Source organism: Pongo abelii, chromosome 3 (assembly GCF_028885655.2).
Source record: "Pongo abelii isolate AG06213 chromosome 3, NHGRI_mPonAbe1-v2.0_pri, whole genome shotgun sequence".
NCBI lineage: Eukaryota > Metazoa > Chordata > Mammalia > Primates > Hominidae > Pongo > Pongo abelii.
The window spans coordinates 6,426,772-6,448,646 of record NC_071988.2 but is presented as its reverse complement, the minus strand read 5'-3'; the positions used below and the strand labels follow the sequence as shown (position 1 = coordinate 6,448,646).

Genomic DNA, 21,875 nt, shown 5'->3' with positions numbered 1-21,875 from the left:
ATTCCAAAAGCTAAGTAAATTTTGAAAATATCTTCCATCGGCCTGAGACTGAGATGGAAGCTGCCACATACCACGGAGGGCGCATCCAAGGGAGATGCTGGTGAACCCCAAGAAGAGAATATCTGACCTGGCAACGCCATGTGCCAATGTGTACCAAGGGGACCAAGGGTGACACTCGAGGTCCTCCTGCTCACTGCTCCACACCCACTGGGCTGGGAAGCCAGGACAAGCTGGGGGCCCCACTGTATGCCCAGTGCCTAGAATAGTATCTGGCACACAGTAGGTACTCTATGTTTTTTGGATGAATAAAATAACTGAGCTGGAGAATGAAGGACAGTTTAATGTTCAGCATCTCAATGCTCAAACAAGGACCTGGGAAATCCTGGCAGGACAGTGCCTTCCAACTAACTCAACAACCACCTCCTTGGTCCTGCCATTTGCAACCAGGCCAGAGGCTCCCACGTGAGGGCCCTTCCCAGAAGGCCAGTGCTACTAACATCCCACTCTCAGCTCCCATTTCACACCCTTGGCTCCAGCAAGGTCAAAGGATGGGCAGGCTCCTCACTGGGCCTCTGGGCTTCACATAGGCTGGACCTGCCAGGAATGAGCCCTACTCCGTTTTCCTGGCCAAGCCTTCTTCTTGCCATCCTCAGTGGCTCCTTCCCCTGTGAGCCCTTTCCAGACACCTCATTTGTGGCCATGCTTGCCCCTAGGCCAGGACTCATCAGTATGCTCGGTGATGGGTCTGTTTACACATCTAACAGACACGGAGCCCCTGGAGGGAGGGAGAGGCCTTGGCTTTAGGAAGCTTTTAGCAGCCAGTGACTGAACCCCCAGTCTGAGAGGCTGAAATCAGAGTGGCGTTCTCTAACACACATGAGGTCTAGAGGTGGATAGCTGCGGGTATCAGGTCTGCACAGCCGCCGGGCACAGGCAGGACTCTGGGAAAGAGGCTCCCCCTCCTGGATCACTTACCATCTCAGTTGATCCCCTAACAGCCCAAGGAGGTGGGCACTGTTATCCCTGTTTTGCCAATGAGGGAACGAGCTAGACAGCAGAACAGCTGGGGTGCCAGGATTTGAAAGAACAAGTTGTGCCCACACCTGTGCCTCTGAGGAGGGCCACTCAGCACTGTAGGAGGAGCACCCCCAAGAGCCGCATGTCATGATCCATACCTTCCTCTTTATGCATGTCCTACAAGTTCATCCTATTGCTTTGCACAAAGTTTTAAGATCAGGACTGTTTGGTGGGTATCCAAAAAGAAGGCTGGAAAGGTTTCAGGAGAGGAGGGTCTCATGCCCTCTATTTGCCTCCAGGTTCCCATCAACATGGGTGTGTTTGGATCCTCTAACCCCGGCCTGGATGGACAGTGGTTAGAGCAACTCCACAAGACCTGCTCACCGCAAGAAGCCAGAGCAGGGCAAGCCTTAAGTTTCCAAGGTCCAGCCAAGTCGATGGAAGCTGATTGCCGGTGACTGTGTCCTGGTCCACCAGCCTTTAGGCCTGGATATAGCACAGTCCGGGAGCTCAGGTGGTTCTTTTTAGAGGGGCAGGAGACAGGGAAGAAACCAATTGCACAGAGTCACCTGTGACCTTACCATCGGGGCCAGGGCCTCCTTCATTTTTCTGGGTTGGAAATCACATCATATCAGGGCAGCAGAAGTTTCACGGGCATGGAGGGTTGACTCGTTTGGGGCAAACTCAAGAGGGCCTGATGAATAAGCCAGACATCACTGACACTGCAAATGCCAACAGTGACACTGGGATACCACCCACCAGGGGCTGGACCCCTTGCTGAGTGTCTCAGTCTCCAAAAACAGCTGTGCATACTGGGCAGTATTTGGCTGCATTTGACAGAAACAGAAACAGAACCCTGAGAGGAAAAGGCAAGCAGCTTGAAGTCACAACCAGGAAGTGGCAGAGCGGGTTTCGAACCCAGGTCTGCCTGACTCCCGGTCCTGCACGGTCTTTCACTATAGGTGATCTAAACTTGTGCCACAAACTTTCCTCTATACCAAGGGTCAGCAAATTCTTTCTGCCAGGGGCCAGATAGCCAATATTTTAGGCTTCGTGGGACATGTGTCCTCTTTGGCAACTCTGCAACTCTGCCATTTTAGCACAAAGGCATCCACAGACAATGTGTAGATACATGGGCATGACTGTGTTCCAATCAAACTTTATTTACAAAGACAGGCAGTGGGCCAAGTTTTGCCCATGGGCTGTAGCTACCACCCCCTGTGGTATACCATCTGACAGAGAAGAAGAGCCTTAATTCTGACTGTGATGCTGCCGTTTCTAACTTCAACACCACACTTTTGATTTCATTTCTAGGCTTATTTTTCACATTTCCTTAAAAAGTAAATGTATGGTTCTAATCAGATAATCAATAATCAATTAACAGTGACTTTCAGGCCCTCGTACCTGGTAGGAAGACAGTAACAAAGACCAAAACCTTCATTCACTTGTGTTTTTTAAGACTTTGAAAAATAAAAACCATTAAAGAAATCAAAAAATTGTAAGGAAACCCAAAACAGGTAGTCAGGTATCCCAATGAATGTCAACAGTATGGGTTGAGGATGACCTCAGAGAGGCGGTGGTGACAAACAGCACAAGACCCCCTCAGTCTCGCCTGCTGCTAGGTTAAGCAGCATCTACCTCGCTGCTCCCTAGCACTTCTTGTTGTCCGTAATAAGAAAGCTCCGACAGGGATGAAAAGCCAAATTTATGACCCGTCTCACAGTGTTTCACCAGCTCCTTGAAGCTTTATTGTATGCTAACAGTCATCAATTCTTGGTCCAAAGGAGTTTGCTGGCAGGGGAGAAACAAATGCCTATCAGAGCCAAAAAGAAAGTGTGTGAGAATGCAGGCCAGCCCCCCAGAAGGCAGGTGTGGAATGGGGGCCAGCTGGATGCCCACAGCATCCGAGAGGGTCTGGGAAGGAGGTCTATTGGAAGATGGACCTGCTTCTACTGAACACAAGGCCCAGAGAAGTCATACACCTTGCCCAACGTCACACAGCACATCAGCAGAGGTCTGACTCCCAACTGAATGCTCCAGTTTTATAATCTTAGGACACCACCTGAAACCTCACTAGTCCCCACCTCTTATGTGGGCCACGATCAAGGTCTTGAATTCCCATTTAAGAAGTGGGCACATGAATCCATTTCCTCTTCCATGAGAATCAGCCCCATTTTCCCCAGCACCAAGATCAATGAAAGCAGCCAGGACTATGTCCTTGATGGGATGGTGCTCACACCTGTACCTGCACCGTCCTGCCCAACCCCTACAAAACCCTAGGTATGAGCATCATGATTTTCCGGGAGGAAGCTGAGGCCCAGAGAGGCAAAGCAAGTTGCCTGAAGCCACACAGCCTGCACCAGACATCCAGCTCCAGAGTCCATGTCTTCTCTGATCCACCTGACTGCCTGGTATCAGCGAGAAGCCAAAGGGGACCAAGAGGTCCAGGAGGAGAGAAATGACTTCCCTATGTGACTCCGCCACTCCAGAGTGCTGGGGAGAAGTGGTTTACAGAGTCTCCGTAAAGAAAGCCTCAGACCCTCAGAGGAGAGTGCATGCCTCCTCGGTGCATGAGGGGGAACATGTTGAAATGTTCATTTAGCAGAATCAGGCCAACATTGTAATCCTATCCATTCCTCCTTTCAACAGCTTTGCAGATCTGGCCAGGCACGGTGGCTCACACCTGTAATCCTAGCACCTTGGGAGGCCAAGGCAGGCGGATCACCTGAGGTCGGGAGTTCCAGACCAGCCTGGCCAACATGGTGAAACACCGCCTCCACTAAAAACACAAAAATTAGCCAGGTGTGGTGGTAGGCACTTGTAATCCCAGCTACTTGTGAGGCTGAGGCAGGAGAATCACTTGAACCCAGGAGGTGGAGGTTGCAGTGAGCCAAGATCGCACCACTGCACTCCCGCCTGGGCGACAGAGCAAGACTCTGTCTCAAAAAAAAAAACAAAAAAAAACTTTGCAGATCCCTGATCCTGTTTGTTGCAAGATGTTTATCAGTGGCTTCCACAGCCCTGGGTCACTGCCATCTGCCCCTTCTGGGAGCCCACTTTTGGGGTTGGGGTTACTGGGGAGATTTTGGGTGACAGAGATGGTTCTGTCTGCAAGCCCAAGGACCAGTATAACTGAGCAAGGGGAGGAGCCGCCTGAGGAGGGAAAGGTGTAAAAGCCACAAGGGTGTGCAGGTCCGTGTTTCCCTGCACCTGGAGGGAGAGAGGTTCTGGAAGGCAGCCCCTGCCAGCTTCCGTGGTGTAAATACCCCTGCCCTGGCCAATTTCAAACTACCAACAAGATGTCTGCTGGCTCTCCAAACTGAAAATTAAGCAATCAACCTCAAAAGCTAGTATGAGGGGCTCCAGAACACCATGGAGGGGCCCTGCTCCCAGGACAAAATCAGGGGCAGGCCCCAGGCTTCCAGGACCCTCCTTGGAGAAAGCTGCTCAGGCTGAGACTACAGTCCCCAGAACTCTGGAGAGCCCAGAGTTCAGGCCGGCAGTCACCCTGGTTACTTTGTGACCCATCTCCAGCCACGTCTGTGTCCCCAAGGGGCTAAGTCCAAAGCCGTGGAGGGGACATGGTTTCGGTACAGAGCCCCCCCTCCCTGGCTCCTCTGTGCTTAACCCCCTCCTACTTGTACCTGGAACTCCCCTGGGTACACTTCCTTGATAAACCACTTATACTGTAGTCCACACCTCGGGGCCTGCCTCTGGGGAGCCTGGACAAGAGGTTGGGGACCTCTAAGACCCCAACCCTGCCTCTGATACCCTTCCCAGTGGTGTGGCCTCAGTGGGTAGAGGATGGGCTGTGGACTTAGTCATTTGGGGTTGCGCCCACAGAATACTACAGACTCGGGGGGCTTATAACAACAGCCATTTACATCTCACCATTCTAGAGGCTGGGAAGTCCAAGATCGAGGTGTGGAAGCTTCGGTGTCTGGGGAGGACCTCTTCATATTTCATAGATGGCCATCTTCTCACTGTGGAGTCCCTTTATAAAGCCACTAATCCCATATATGAGGGCTCCACCTTCATGACCTGACCACCTCCCAAAGGCCCCACCTCCTAACACATCACCTTAAGGCTTAATTTCAATATACGAATTTGGGAGAACCCAGACCTTCAGACGACAGCAGTAGGCTTTAATGACCACCTCTCTGACTACTCAGTCCCTCCGCCATCCCCACAGCTATGGTCTTTGCCCAGTAAATGGCTTCTGCTTCCTACCTGTCCCCACCCTCCCTTGCCTCTCCTGAGCCATGTTCACCTGCTGCCCAAGTGACCTTTCTGAGAAACAAGTCAGAGGAGGCCACAGCTCTGCCTTCCGGGGCTCACAGTGGACTGAAGGCCCCTCGACTGATTCAGCAGACATCTCTGAGCCCCAGGGATGAAACAAATGTTGTGCCCCACATCCTCAGTAGGTGTCCAAGGACCGTCAGGACCCAGCGCCTGCTGCCTCGTTTCCCCCTCTCCCCTCTACTCCAGCACCTTCAACAACCTGGAATTCCCTGAACACACACCAGCTCCACTGTCATCACCCAAATCCCAGAGGCTGGGCCCAGTATTTCAGGATAGAGGATTTGGACTGTACAGTAATATAGTGCACAGGTCACCTAGGACATCTGTCACCCCCAAGGGCTTCTGGGACAACACGCATACGCATTTCTATTTCTGTACATAACATATGAAACTTCACACTACAGGGATAGAGAAGGGCTATAAATGGTTTCACATCAATTTAGGTTGGGTTTCACTGCCAAATAAGTTAGGAAAAAATCTTTAGGCTTTCAGAGCCTCTTGGATTTTAGAATACAGTTGACCCTCAAACAACACGAGCTGAGCTGTGAGGGTCACTTATATATGATTTTCTTTCACTTCTGCTACCCTTGAGACTGCAAGACCAACCCGTCCTCTTCCTTCTCCTCAGCCTACTCAACATGAAGACAATGAGGATAAAGATTATAGTGATCCCCTTCCACTTAATGAACAGAAAATATATTTCCTCTTCCTTATGATTTTCTTAATGATGTTTTCTTTCCTCTAGCTTACTTTATTAGAATACAGTATATAATACATATAACATACAAAATGTGTGTTTATCAACTGTTCATGTTTTTGGAAGTCCAATCAAGAGGAGGCTATTAGTTAAGTTTTTGGGGAGTAAAAAGCTATATGTGGGTTTTTGACTGTGCAGGGGGTTGGCTCCCCCAACCCCGTGTTGTTCGAGGATCCGCTCTGTTGCTGAATGGCTCTCTGTGCACAGCTGAAGGCTTTCCTGCTATTTACCTAGAAGGGGAACAGAGGGGCTGCAGGCCTTGGACATATCTGGATATTGGCAAATGACTTTGCAAATGGTTTGCTCTCATATCCATTTCCAGTGGTGGTGTGAGTTTCCATTTCTCCAGCCCCGCCCTACACTTGGTATTGTGAGACATCAAGAGTTTTGCAGATCTAAGGAGCACCGCCTGAAACAGTGCCGCCAAGTTTTCCCATCATTCTGTAAGACCCAGCAGCATCACTTCCCCTGGGCAGCTTCCCTGAAGCCCCAGGCTAAGTAAGGCCCCCTCCCTGTGCCCTTTACTGCCTGGCTGTGGCTGTTCTGTGGCCAAGTCATCCTCCCCCATTGGGCCAAGAAGCATACGGGTTCCAAACCCAGACCCTGGGTTCAACTATACATGCAGTCATTATAATAGCTAATTTGACTGTATTTTTTTGTGCCAGGTTCTGTCCTCATTCTTTCCCTTGAATTGACTCAGTTCATCCTCAACAACTTATGAAATAGGCACCATTGTTACATCCATCTGACACCTCTGAGACCCACAGAGGTGAAGTAACTTGTCCAAGGTCACACAGCGAGTAGGCAGCCCAGTCAGGGTTTGAACTCGAACAGCCGACTCTAGAGCTTACGGTCATAACCTAAGCTGCGCAGCCTTTGGTTAAGAAATGACTATAAAATGCAAAGGGCACAAAAAAGCTAACAGTGAAAATAAGTCTCCCTTAAGCCCTTCTCCCACTCACTCAGCTCTCCTGTCTAGTGGCAACCACTATGAGCAGTTTCAGGTGCATCATCCTACCAGAAGGAGTCTATGCACAAGCAGTCATAAGATACCATGTTTTAATCATAAAGGATGTCATGGATCATCCACTATTTTGCACCTTGCTCATTTCACCTAAGGAATCTTAGACATCATTCTACATCAGTGCACCCTGAGCTGTCACGTTCTTTTCATTGCTATCCACTATCACACTCTGGAATAATTTATGTAAACAGTCCCCTGTGATGGCCATTACTGGTATTTCCATTCTTTCCCATTACCAACAATGCTATGCCAAATGTGGACAAATGTCATTTCTCACCTGTGTATTTCTTTTTTCTTTTCTTTTTTTTTTTTTTTTTGAGACAGAGTCTCACACTGTCACCCAGGCTGGAGTGCAGTGGCGCGATCTCGGCTCACTGCAACTTCCACTTCCTGGGTTCAAGCGATTCTCGTGCCTCAGCCTCCCAAGTAGCTAAAATTACAGGCATGCACCACCAGGCCTGGCTAATTTTTGTAGTTTTAGTAGAGATGGGGTTTCATGATGTTGGCCAGTCTGGTCTCAAACTCCTCACCTCAAGTGATCTGCCAATCTCGGCCTCCCAAAGTGCTGGGATTACAGGCATGAGCCACCATACCTGGCCCCTTACTTGTGTATTTCCATCAGACAAGGATTAGAAGTGAAATCCATAGCCAAGTTTCTGAGAGTTCTTGTTTCCCTTATATCTACATCATCATGGTAATATCAGCTATTTAATCCCTGCCTATATGATAGATAAAAAACAGTATCTTAACTTGGAGTTTTCTTATTATGAATGAGGTTGAGTTTTTATGTGTTTAAAAGATATTTCTATTTCCTTTTATGGAAACCGTCTCCTCATCACATCCTTTATCCATTCTTCTATTGAATTTTTTGGGGGGTTCTTGATTTATGAGGAAATTAATCCTTCTCTGTTATATGCCTTTCTGTTGACCTCACCATATCAATATTTTCTCAGCCACTCACTGTATTTCCTTTCAGTCCATAAATTCAAATCTTATTTTAGAAAGTTCTGGAATTATGCCTTAAAATTTTTTTATTTAATTATTTTCATTCTCATCTCCAGGGACACCAATTATGTGTATGTTAGATCCCCTTATCTGTCTTCTGTATCATGTTCTTTCTAATATTTTTCTCTCTCTCTTTACATTAATTTATCTTGCTTTTCCCAATCCCATCTTCCATATCTCTTACTGTGTTTTCTGTGTTCCCTGTCATGATCATTCCATTGCATACTTCACTTTTTAGATGGGTTTATCTGTTAATCTATCTGCTTTGTGGAGCTCATCATATCAGGTTTCACTCTCTTCTGTCATGTTACCACTTCTCCTGAGTTCTTGTATCTCAACTTTATACTCTTGTTTTAGAGGTGTGATTGCTCAATTATTTTTTTCCTTAGTCCAAGACATTATGTACAGTTGACATTTTCATCTGATTTATGGCAAATGTTTTCTTGCACATATTTTTCATTTGTTACTGTCTTCATTTTTGGAGGATCTTGAGATAGAGCTTGCACTGGTCCTTACTAATTATTACCCATCTCTGAATGTGATGAGTTCTTCCTGAACCATCTATTTATACAAGATTCGTGCACAAGAGTGTCCAAAAGAGTAATCTAGTTCTTAGAAAACAAGCTTGTGAGTGAGAGTCAGTTCTTGTGGCCTTTACTTCTTTCTTGTTAAAGATCAGATGCCACAGGCTGGCACATAACACAGCCCCTTTTCTCCACTTTGCCTCTCTAGTAGACTGCTTTTTGAAAATATAGCTTGTCCATGTGAGATCTTGTTCACCCCAGACTTCCCTGATTTTACTTTGTGCAAAACTAGATCTGGGAAGGCTCCCACACCAGTTGTTATGGTCTGAATGTGTGTCCCCCCAAAATTCATATATAGAAATCTTAGCCCCCAATGTGATAGTCTTAGGAAGTAAAGTCTTTCAGAAGTGATTAGGTCTTAGAGGGTGAAGCGCTCATGAATGGAATTAGTACCCTTATAAAAGAGATCCCAGAGAGCTCCCTAGCCCCTTCTGCCATGCGAGCACACAGCAAGAAGGCACCATCTATGAACAAGAGAACAGGTCCTCAGCAGACACCAAATCTATTACACCTGGATATCAGACTTCCCAGCCTCCAGAACTGTGAAAGATAAAAGTATGCTGCTTACAAGCCACCCAATCTATGGTATTCTGCTATAGCAGCATGAACAGACTAAGACACCAGCCAATGCCCTTGTTCTTATTGCTCCATGAGAGGAACTATAGGTCTTGCCATCTGAGCCCACCACAGAAGGTGCAGAAAATTCTGCTTTGTTTGCTCTGTCTGAGCTTTACAGCCATGGGCATTTTATTTCCCTTTGGAGACATCCTGCACCCATTTTTGACCTTTACTGCACTTCCCCACATATGAGGTTCCAGACGCTATGGTTTCATCAAAGATGGCATTTGCATTTCTATTTGTTCCATTTGTTGCTTCAGGATCATTTCCAAAAGGAGAAAAGAGAAACACTCTCTACTCTGTTACTAGAGTTCCCTGAACCAGGCTTCAAACCCTGGTCATTTGGCTCCAAATTCAGAATGTTTCCTGCTGCTCCATATGAGTCATTGACATGAACCAAGGGTCAGCAACCTTTTTCCATAAAGGTCCAGAGAATAAGTACAGGGCCACACTGTCTCTGTCACAACTACTCAACCCTGCTGTTGTAGTGTGAAAGTAGCCACAGGCAATACCTAAACAAACAGGTGTGACTGCATCTTCATTTAAACTTTATTCACAAAAACAGGAGGTGGGTCAGATCAGCGTGTGGGCCATAGTTTACCAACCCTTATATAGACTATAAAGCTGAGGTCCAAATGCCCAAGTTGTCTTTGGCTAACTTCGTTCACAGATGGGCTTTGACCCAAATGATGTTTACACATTGCCAAGTGAATATTTCAATATTAAAAGATTCAACATGTAGACCTGAATTTCTGATTTCTCTCCAGAAATTCTAAGAGCTGTCCAATGCAGAATCCCACAAGGCTATGCTTGCCAGCACACCACAGTCCCCACCACTCCTTGATGCATGGATGGACTGTTACTTTGCCACTCTCAGCTTCACGGTGCACTGTGTCTTGCTTATACATTTTGTACTTTGCTCACTGATATGACCTTCCTGGTTTCTTTAGGCATCCAAGTTTTAAAAACCACCAAAGCAAAGGACAAGCGTCTTGCTCCATTTCTTCAACAAAGCTTGGTAAAGGGCTAGGCTGAACACAGTTGTCAAGAAATACAACTGTAATTGCTCAGAAGTAAACTGCATCTCTGGCCTCAGACATCCCTTCATCAACACAGGATCTGAGACAGAAGGCCTGACAAGTCCTTTTGTAGTTGTTTGATTCAACTGTTTCATTTTAAAGATGGGGAAACTACAGCCAGAGCAGGGAGTGGCTTGATCAGAGTTAAGAGGAAGTTAGGGACAGAGCTCTTGTCAAATGTCACCTAATCCAGGACTCTGTCACTTCTAAATCCTCTAGGCCCTGCTTCAAAACTGAGCTTAATCTAGGTAGAGTCATGTCTCTTACTAACTGTTTTCTATGTTGACTAGAATATACTTTTAAAGACTCACGAATATGCTCAGGGACTCAGTGCACAGGAAAGGTACAGCAGCCAACAGTATGCAGTTATTGTCTCCTAACTGCCTATAGAAATGACAGGTGTCATTCAAATTGTGGAAGGAAATCTTTGTCCCCACAATGACAACACTGTCTCCACTGTGTGTTCTTTCAGACCTAATCTCATTCAATCCTCAACACCCCTGCGTATATGCATGGCCTTTGTTTTTACGTGCATCAGCTGCTGTCTCATCATAATAGAACTACAGGCCTTAGAAGGAAGGGGATAGAAATATATTAGCTTGTTTTTATTCCTTCAGTCTTCTGGATCAATCCCAAACCCGTGGGGCTGCTGGCTTACTTTCAGTTTTACCAGGTTTTCTGGAGGGCAAAGAAGAGTGGTTTCATGGGTCTTTGCCAGAGTTCTCATAAAACCTTCTCCTTCATGTCCTTTTTCATATCAGGCAACCTGAATGACAGTCCTGAATCACAGCCCTATTACAGCAGTATCTGGCCTGCATTTAACAACCCCACTCACCATCATACGGTCACTATAACCATTGCTTTTGCAAAGTAGGTCGTACGCAATTCGTACACAGGGGAATGATGTCATGTAATGTAAAAGTTAGGTTGGTTCAAACACAGCCTTTCTCAGTGTGTTAATGTTTTGTGCCAGCCAGAGGAAGCAACTGAATGCAAAATACACTAATGGCTGAACATCAAGCTTCACAGGAATGTGGCCCAAGAGAACAGACTCATTCCCTGCGCTCCTACCTCTTAGCTCAGTTTGGAAGAGTTTGGTGGGCGGGTCTCCCTCTATACCCAGGCCACGTCTCCAGCCATAGTTCAGCTCCCTTCCTTTCAGCCCCTTCCATTAAATGACCTTCACTTTTTCCTTCAAGATAAGATTGTATAATGGTCGGAATGTTTCTTTATCAGGAATTAATATGTTTTTCTTTAATTGTGCCAGATTTTTCTAAAACTTAATATTTTTATGGGTGTCTCGTGACACATTGCATAGATTTCCAGTCATCTGTCCCAACCCCGTTCTGTCCATCAGCTCTGATGTCATTTGTCTGGGATTTTGCAGAATGAGAAGTTTCTCAGGATGTCTCTATTTCATTAGAGCAGAAACACCTGCACTTGTCTTTGGTTACTTCTATTTTTGGCCTGATTTACTGGTTTTCCATTTATGGTAGAAGGCCAACATTTAAAGAAATCTATTCGGTGAATAATACATGAGTGGTTTCCAGGTGGTCCCTGACACAGTGTGGGCACACAGCAGGAGACAGAACATGATCAGATTGATCCAAGGACCTCAGCACACACACGGCAGCTTCCATTTGGACAAAGGATCCTTTCTTATTGAATCTCTGAACAGTGCCAGAGATGTGGAAGAAACCCAGTAAGTGTTACCTGATACTATTATTACCACACCTATTCCTAGAAGAGGCAAGAATGAAATAGACAAGATGTTTCCCCTCTAGAAACAGGTAGAAGAGACACACAGCAATGCTCACAAGCAATTGCAAAAACAGTTCAAATACATTTGCTCTCCATTAACACTGCACATGCAATGGTTTGCCAGTATCAGCAGAAATGACTAATTACTCTAGTCTGAAGCCCAAAAAGATAAAGAATTAGATTTATTATAAATGCAAGGCTGCACACTCTTGTAGAAATGACTCCTTCTGCAGTTTGTGACGTGCACTGATTTATGACACTACATTCATACAGGGATGCTTTTCCAGTTTCTAATGCTCTAAATGAGACACGGATTAAAAGGAAAATTAGAAATCTAACTTTAGCGTGATTCAAAATAGCTCATTTCCATCCCAGAAGAGGCATAGATGAAAAGGCTCTTTCCTCTCATTTTCTTCTAAATTAGGGAGACATGATCTGGGCTGATGGATGGCTCTGGTCACTACCACTCACAGCCAGGCCCTGGGACCAGCCCCTCCCACTTCATCTCCTAGAAAGTCTGCTCTTCTCCTCTGCTCTTCTGCCTCCAGTCCACCCCCATCTCATCCACTCTCCCCACCATGAACAGAGAGATCTTCCTAAACTAAAGATCTAACCACAGCACACTCAGACATACATACTTCTCTGTTGAATGGCTGTATTTTCAGCATCAAGTCCAAGTGCCTGGACATGACACTCTCAGGAGTCCTTACCAACCAAGTCCACACTTCTGACCCAAACTCAACAAGCTGGAGCTTAGCCCACCCCATGCTATTTGCTGCCTCTTGCAACACCGTTCCTTTTCAGGACCTTTAGGTGCCAACCCGCCACTCCACCTGCCCTACATCTTCACTTCACTGCATAGAAAGCTCTTGCTAAGCTCTTAAAACCACCTCAAAGAACAGCTCCCCAGGGGAGCTTCCCTGACACCTCCACTGTTCCCCATCCCTCCATCACTACATACAGGTCTCACAGCCTGGGTGGCCCATCTTTTCCCAGAATTTGTCAAAATGACATTATGGTTGTCTTTCTGTCCACCTCTATCTCCCTTCACATGGGTATGACCATAGGGACCAAGCCATCTCTAGATCCCCAAGGCCTGGCATGGAGTCAACAATCAACTGAGATACATACATGATGGATGGGTGGGCAGATGGACAGATTAGTACGTGTTGCATGAATTCATTTTCTATTTAAGTTATCAGAAAAGAGTTCTAACCTTTAGAGTTCTGTATCTGAATGATCAGTTATCTGTCTCAGCAAGCTCAGGTCAGACTCCCAATCCCATGAGCAGGAAAACCAGAAGCAGGGAAACTCACAGTCCCCTGGGGCCAACAACTCACAGGGCAGGTGTGGGGGGCTCTTAGCAACCCCTAAGGGAGGCCCAAGCTCCCTCAGCACCATGGCACTGACCAGAGGCTTTCAGCAGTGGGGACACAGATAGATGTAACGTGCTGACTCTGTAAACCCCAGCAGGCTGGTCTCTGGGCCCAGCCAATTGGGAGACCCAAGATGATGAACCCTGGCAGCCCTGACGCTGTCTGTGGTGCTTACTTCTGGCCCCCGGTTTGCCGTGGCCTCAGCACCTCCCTCCCTGACTGGCACGTCTCAGAGCCTCTTGGCATAGCTGATGGACGCCACCTGAGTCTGTATCTCACCATGTTTCTCCTAGTGCCTCAACACCTTTGCTGCCCTCTGCTAGGCTGGTTCTCCAGAAGCAGACCCTGAGGCCAAGATTTTTCTGGAAGTGATTAGGAAGTGTTGCTGGGAAAGCCAGGAAGGGTGTAGGGAAGTGGGGTCAGGACATGAAGGAGGCCAAGTGGGGTGTGATAACAGGAAAAATCTCAAGAAGGGCGACTTGAGTTCAGTCTCATGGGAGCTCTGGGGACAGTGTAGGTCCCATCTCAAAGTGTCCTGATCAGGATGGAGGGAGCTGGGGTATTTATACCACTGCACCTGTCAGTGACTGGGTGAGGGCTGACTCTGGCAGAGGACATGAGTTTCCAGTAACCTCCAGCTCTCCAGGTACACAGGAAAAGAGGGTTCCAGCAGCCTGAGGGAAGCCACCAACAGGGAACCCCAGTGCAGGCTCTGCAAAAAAGCACCTTGGGGCCCTCATGCATGAAAACACTAAAGGGATCAGGGAATCTCAACATTGCTACAGCCCCTCCCTCCAAACTCCTCCCTTCAAGCCCCTCCACACCGACACCACAGTGACCCTTCTAAACCCAACTCTGGTCCCTCACTCCATGGCTTAAAGCCCTTCCTGGCCCCTCCAGCTGCAGGGGAGGAGCCACGCTCCTCAGCCCGCCCCATGAGCCCCATGGGGCCTCCATGACCCGCAGCCTCCCTGGTTCCCAGCCTGCAATTCACAGTCTTATCCTCCTGAACTGCCTCCAGTCCCCATACATGAGCACTCTCTCTCCACCTCACCTCTGTCCAGGCTGTGACCTCTTCCTGGACAGCCCTTCCCTGGCAGATGGTTCCAGCATCACCTTCTGCTCTGTACATTGTCACCTGCAGGACACAGCCAGGGCTCTACCCTCACCCATGCCCAGATCCCAGGCCTCTGCTCCCCTCATGACTGCCCCAGTGAGGGGCAAAGGGGCCTTAAAGGTGAACTTGATAAGGAATAGAGGGGTGGTGCTGTAGAAAGGAGGGGATGGGGCCCAGCCACACGCATGCAACACGATGGCCCCACTCTTCACTGTGGGTCTCTGGGCAAGCACTGACCCTTGAGTCTCAGCCCTTCATCTGTACTACTGGGTATGGCCCCCAGCACTGCGGTAAAGATTAAATGCCTGGGGCATGGCGGCTGTTCACCACCGGCCATTCCCTTCCTTCTCTGCCCTACTCCTGCAGCACATCCCACTGCATAGTGGAAGGCTCCTAACCACTTGGGTCAAGCCTAGGACACAGCCCCATCAGAGCCAAATGGTGTCCGTGGGTGGGGGAAGGCAGCCAGCAGAGAGGACCGTCTCACTCTGGAATCTACCCTGCTCTTTGATCTGGAAACGGCCAGTGCCTTGGGTGGACCCAGGATGAGGACTCTGTGGCCTGATCTATGGGAAGGCCACCAGACTGTGTCTAATGTGCTGTCTCGGCACACAGGCCAGGTTTCCAGTGGCTGGCCTGCAGCTCCCCACTATCTGCACCCCCAGCAGCAGGCCTGGCCTCCCCTCCCAGCCGTGGGCTGATTCTGCCCAGAGAGGGGCATCAGCTCTGCCCACTCTCAGCAGGAGGTGGGTGAGTGGGCAGAGGCCTGGGCTCAGGAACAACGTACTTGGACCCAGTGGAACCCACACAGAGAAGGGAAAACTACCCTTGGCCACCTGCTTCAGTCCGTGGGGCCACCAAGCCGTGACTGCAGTGGTCGGTCGACTGACCATTCAGTCCAGTTTAGTTTGGTGGTTTCAGGCCCCATTGCCTACCACAAATAGCATGGCCCCAAGGACTGGGAGAGGTAACAAGGTGACACCAGTGATGATTATGGGAATAATCACAGGCACCAAGAGGAACTGAGCACTCCCTGCGTACCAGGCAGTCACTCCGTGTTTTATATGAATTAACTCACTTAAGTTCCAACACCCCTAGGGTGCGGGGTACAGTTTCACTCTCCCCATTTCATAGATGAAGGAACTGAGGCATGGAGAGGTTACGCAACTCACCCCAGGCCACACAGCTAGCAAGGTGAGGAGTGGGGCTTTGAAGGCAGGAATTCTGACTCCAGAGTCCATGCTCATACCACAGCCCCAGCACCGAGCAGCTGCACAGCAGTGGGACACTCTGCGTGATGAGTTCTGGTCCCACAAGTCGCCCGAGGGAGGCACCCATTCCCCGCATCACAGCTAAGGAGACCGAAGCATGGAGATCTTGCGTGACTTTCCCGGCCTATATGACTACTCTACAGCCTCCCCACTCGGTGACCACTGCCCACCTCCCACTTCCGTGTGCTGTGGGAAGCCCTGTTTTCCACCCCAGGAACCCGGGAGAACCAAGCTCTACAGTGGCCTCAGTTTTTTTAAACCTCTGGGAGAGATGAGGCCCCTTCCCTGTCTCTCCTAGGCACCACTCTTGCTAGGATCCCCTACAGCCTTCCTGGCAGGTGCCCGGCCGCCGCCTGGCAGGACTAATTCCACACATGCTCTGGCCCCATCAACCTTAATAGGATTAGTGTCATCTCTGAAAACTGAATTTGGCTTCTCCATCTTCCACCAGTTTTATTAGAAAGGTTTTCTAGGCAAAGCGTACTTTAGGATACACACAGGGTGCGCTCCAGAGGCAGGGTGCTGCGGGATGCCATGCAGACGCTGGGTAAAGCCCCAAGGCCGCAGAGGGACCTGGGTGTCCTCGGGCACTGGGCAGAGAAGCCAGACCACCCCAGCGTGAGTCACCCCCTTCCGTGGTACTTCTCAGAAGTCACTCTGCCGCAACATTCAGCTGGAACCTCAGCAGCCTGAGGCAAAGAACACTAGCCTGGGACTCAGGAAGCCCCGGGTTCAAGCCCCACCTATGCCACTTCCTGGCTGGGTGACTGTCACCAGTGACTCAGTCACTCTGAGCCTCGTGTTCCTGGTCCGTATAAACATGATGGCAATGCCCAGCTTGTAGGGCTGTGCTGAGGCTCTGAAAGATGCTGGGTGCTCAGCAAATGTATTCCCTCCCCACCCCACCACCCCCCCTGGAGTCCTTGCAGACCATCTGGTCCAAGGGCTGCAAACAGATGGCTCCCGGGTGCATCTTTTCTGGCTGTCTCAGCCCACACAGCCTCTCAGGTGCAGCGACGAGGCAAGTGCTAGGCGGCTTCAACACAGCAGCAGCCCAGCAGCCCAACCCTGGCCCATGTGTAGCCTGCTGCAGCCCCCTGACTGCAAGAGAGCTTGGAAACCCAACCAGGTCCAAACAACCCTGGCCCGTGAGTAGCCTCCTGCAGCCCTCTGCCTGTGACAGAGTTTGGGAACCCAACCAGGTCCAAATGCCTGATTAGGAGAGAGTGGACAGGTTAGAAACACTATGGCCCACCCAGGACCACAGAATCGACAAGGATCGATGGGACAGACACCCACCATGTGCCTAACATGGCTAGAGGCAGTGGCCCTGAGAATGGAAATCAGATGGATAAATAGAACAAGGGTCCTTTGACACCATTACAGGAGGTCTGCTCCCGCAGAGATCAGGGAGGGCTGGGCCAGACGGGTAGGCCTGGTGGAGACAGGGATGGAGGGCCAGGCACCGTGACCACTGTTTTCATACCCATTTTTTTAATCAGTCTTCCTGACAACCCCAAAGCCTAGTCGTTACTTGTCCCATTTAACAGAGAAGAAGACCGAGGCCCCAGATCCCCTGGATATTAAGGGGGGAATGAGGACTACTGGAAATTCCAAATACACTCTGCCACTCTCCGGGGTCCTCGCACAGCCCAGGTGTAAATCTCCCTGAGGTTTCTCAAAATGATCAGACCCCTTATTTCCTAATTTTTCCCTACCCCAACACTTCAAAGACAGTGACTCTGCCCTTCAGCAGGTCCTAAGCGGGGGCCCAGTTTCTTAATTTCCTTTAAGCCAATGAAGCTGCACATGGAGAGAGAATCATGAGACAAAAAGGCAAAGCGTCTCCACGCTTCCAAGCGATGCCTGGCCAGGCAGATGGCTCTACTCTCACCAGTTTTCACTTTGACACAGTGTAACAATCTGGATAGATCAGAGACACGTCCACTGGACACACAAGCAGGTGGCAGGGATCATTTCCACGTGTTCACCTTCACATCCATGGCCCAGTGCATCCAAAAACCTCTCCAGGCTGGGCACAGTGGCTCACGCCTATAATCCCAGCACTTTGAGAGGCCAAGGCAGGTGGATCCCTTCAGCCTAGAGGTTCCAGATCAGTCTGGGCAACATGGTGAGACCCCATCTCTACAAAAAAAATACAAAAACTAGCCGGGTATGTTGGTGCATGCCTGTAGTCCCAGCTACTCGGGAGGCTGAGGCAGGAGGACCGCTTGAGCCTGGAAGGCAGAGGTTACAGTGAGCTGAGATCACACCACTGCACTCCAGCCTAGGTGACAGAGTGAGACCCTGTCTCAAAAAAAGCAAAATAAAAACAAAAAAAAAACCCTCTCCCAAACTTTTTCAAGGTCATTCCTGGCAATCTCTGTAACAGCTGAGAATATTCTAGATGCTTATGTTCACTATCTAGCTAAGACATGACCTGCCAGAATCATTTACACACACATGTATAAGCAACCATGCATTTAATTAATCCAACTGGAACCAATTTAAGAGAATTTAGCCAAGTTTGCAAAAGGATAAGATGTCAAATGGATTTCAGGCTGTTTACCTGTTAATCAGATATTCAAAGTGCAAGTGACAGTGACTGCTCTCATCTCACGCAAAGGCACAGCCTCATAGACAGACAGATGAGATCTCAAAGTTAAAGCTGTTTCTTTTCATGAAAAGGGAGTTTTAGCCAGGTGCTGTGGCCCACGCCTATAATTCCAGCACTCCGGGAGGCCCCAGCAGGGGGATCACTTGAGTCTAGGAGTTTGAGGCTGCAGTGAGCTATGATGGCACCACAGCACTCTAGCCTGAGTGACAAGGAGAGACACTGTCTCTAAATAAATAAATAAATGGAGCTTCAAATGTATAACTTCACTAATGCAAGTGACCCAAGAGGCGCTTTCTAAGCAGGGAGGCCTGGCTCTAAATGTCTCACACCAACATTCTAAGGGAGGGCTGGGGTCCTCAGCCCTCTGCCCACAGTGTTGCAGAACCTAACGCAGGAGGACTCCTGTCTCACATGGCCACACGGCCTGGAGACAAGCCCAAGGCTTCCCAGCTTAGGCGACTGCCCGGCACACCCTCCAAGGATCCTGAAAGCCACGGCTTCCTGGTGCTCATGGGTGTGGGCTGTGATTCACATCCTGGCTGAGTGACTCCAGTCACTTTACCTAATCCCTCTGTGCCTCAGTTTCCTCGTGTGTAAAAAAGCCAGTAACAGCGGCACTTATCCTTATGGTCAAGCTGGATATTAAAGTGCTCAGAACAGCACTTGATCCACAAGAACCGCCTAGAACCACATTCTGAGACTCCAGAACTCGGAGCTGCCCCTGCAGCATCGTCAAACCACCCCCCACTTTTCAAAAGGGCTGAGCTTCTCTCCCCTACACCGACACACCCACAGACACCAAGCACAATTTGACTTGGGAGAGCATCGGACATTTTCCAGTCCCAGCTTCCCACCCCCATCGAGGATCACTTTAATTCCTGTATGGTTTTAACCCCACCTGCACTGCCAGGAGGGGCAGCCAGGCCACGGGGAGAACAGATGGATCCTTGCAAAGATCACGTTGCCTCCCTGAGCCTCAGTTTCTTCATCTGTACAAGGGAGATGAGTATCACTCTCCTCAAGGTGGCGTAAAAATCAGGTAAGATTTCACACGGGAAACCCCAGGACACACTGAAAAGCACCGGGCTCAGGCAGGGCTTGTAGGAACTGAGGAATCTTGTCATCCCGGGGCACGTCTGCAGGCCTCCAAGTTCCCTGCCTCCAAGAACGTGTCCATCAGCCATTGGCTGACTGGAAATACTGGTACACCTGCTCAGACTCCCTGCCGACGGCCCACTGTCTCCCTGCTTGATGGAATCCTCACCAAGCAGGCATGGCAGGCACTGCTGTTCCCATTAAGCAGATGAGAAACGGGAGGCTCAGAGAGGATATGGCAGCTCACAGCAGAATTCTTTTATTGAGCAAAGTGTCTGCTTGCAAAAAAAAAAAAAAAAACCGTGCTGGACGGAGGAGTGAGGGATAAATGTGAGCACTGCAACAGAGGCGAAGGGGTGCTGGGCTGATTCAGGCCACGGTGCGGGGCAAGGTCTTGGCAGAGGAACAGCGGCTCAAAGCACAGAGGTCCTGCCAGGAGGTCCTGCCAGGAAGCTGTGGCTGGCGGCAGCCCAAGACAAAGACCTGCTAGAGAAAAGAGACCATGGGAAGGAGCAGGCCTGGGGGTCCCTGGGGAGCTGGCCTGGCTCTCACTCACACCAAGGAGCCCTGGGGTCTTCAGCTGGGTAGAGAAGGTGGCAGCAAGAAAGGGGAGCCAGCCCCTCTCGGGTTGATGCCTCCCACTCTGAGGAGGCCTGCGGTGCAGAGAAGGTCCCTCGCACCCTTCCGTGGGGACACGCTGCCACCTCAGCCAACTCCCATTATACAAGTGCTGGGAGGAACCTCCCACCCTCCCGTTTCCATGGAAATCCCCTTGAAATAACCCCATCACGGGCTGTTGTTCTTCCCTGCGGAGGAAGAGCTCCGGATAAATATGAGGGAGGAAGGCAGGGGCTCATGACACACAGGATGTTGTGGAAATTTGGATATTTCAAGGGCCCAGCGCCCGGTCTCCTAGCTCCCCACCCCCACCCCACTCACACACAGCAGAGATGGCAACCTGCCCTTTATCCTCCTCCTTCCCCCTGCTTTAGAGGGGTTGCAAGAGACCATTTCCTTGGCAATTTAATGAAAAGGAGGAAACTGGCAATCACATCTGTAACAACATCCATCCGTCTCCCTTTGAGAAAGAGGCTCCAAGCTTGGCAGGTACACAGCCTGGGGTAAAATCCAGGGTCTACCTCGTAGGAACAGTGTGACCTGGGCAAGCCTCTGAACTTCTCGGAGTCTCCCTTTTCTCCTGTGCCTCAGCTATGGCTGGAATAACAGCAGGGCAAGCACATCCCTGCAGGAACCACAACCCACCGAGGTCGCCAACTCCCTTCCCACAGCGAGAATCGTATGCATTTGCCTAATCACCCTAAATGTGATAGGAAGTTTCTGGGATTCACTCAGTTATTCCTGATGCAAATATTCTCTGGGCCCTTTTTCAGGAAGCACAGGAGGAGCAGAGGCTCCTGCGCACACCCCAGTGGGAGCCGCACTACGACCAGGGATGCACAGCTGACAAATGAGAAAACCCCGCACAGAGGAGCTTCCAGAGACCACCTGGGGGTGAGAAGAAGAAAGATCATCACGGCAGTCATTTATTGGGTGCTTTCTCTGTGCCAGACTCCATCAAAGCCCTTTGCATCGTTTCCTCAGGTGGCTCTCACCACCGCTGCAGGATTTAAGAACTGTTTCATCCCTGCTTTACTGATGGGTACACTGGGCACAGGCTGGGCACAGTGGCTCACACCTGTAATCCCAGCACTTTGAGAGGCCAAGGCAGGTGGATCCCTTGGAAGTCACACGGAGAGGGGTACTGGAGCGGGATCCAGGCCCAGGTCTCCTGACACTTGTCCTCGGCCCACTTAACAAGCTGCTCTGGGACCTTCCTGCCCCCACCAGGGCCGGCCCCACCCCCAGAGAGTTCCAAGTGGCTCCCAGGCGGACCCTTGAGGTCAGTCCGTCAAAACCGCTATCGTGCATCTCTGGCGGAGGGGTGAGGAGGCCACTGCCATCTGGATCGCCCTTTTCTCCCTCCACCTCAGGGCCGTTTCCTCTCTCCCACCGCCGGAGTCCCCAGGGCCAGGCCCCACCCTCCTAACCCTCCTGACTACCAAGGGAGGTGAGGCCGCAGAAGCCCAGGGACACTCCCCGGGCCAAGGACTAGAATTGTCACCCCCAAGCCCCTTTCACCTGTGCCTGGCTGTCCTCCTCCCCCTAATGAGCAAAGGAACCACAAGCCAATGGCCATCACCCCAAGGGGACGTGCTGCAATGAGCCACCTGCACGAAGGCTCACGGAGGTCC

At 49.8% G+C, this 21,875-nt stretch overlaps 1 protein-coding gene across 5 annotated transcripts in view; it reads right to left on the bottom strand.

Annotated features, from left to right (window-relative positions):
- PPP2R2C (protein phosphatase 2 regulatory subunit Bgamma) overlaps positions 1-21,875 on the bottom strand; it is a 247,672-nt gene that overhangs the window by 106,817 nt on the left and 118,980 nt on the right. The window lies entirely within an intron of this gene.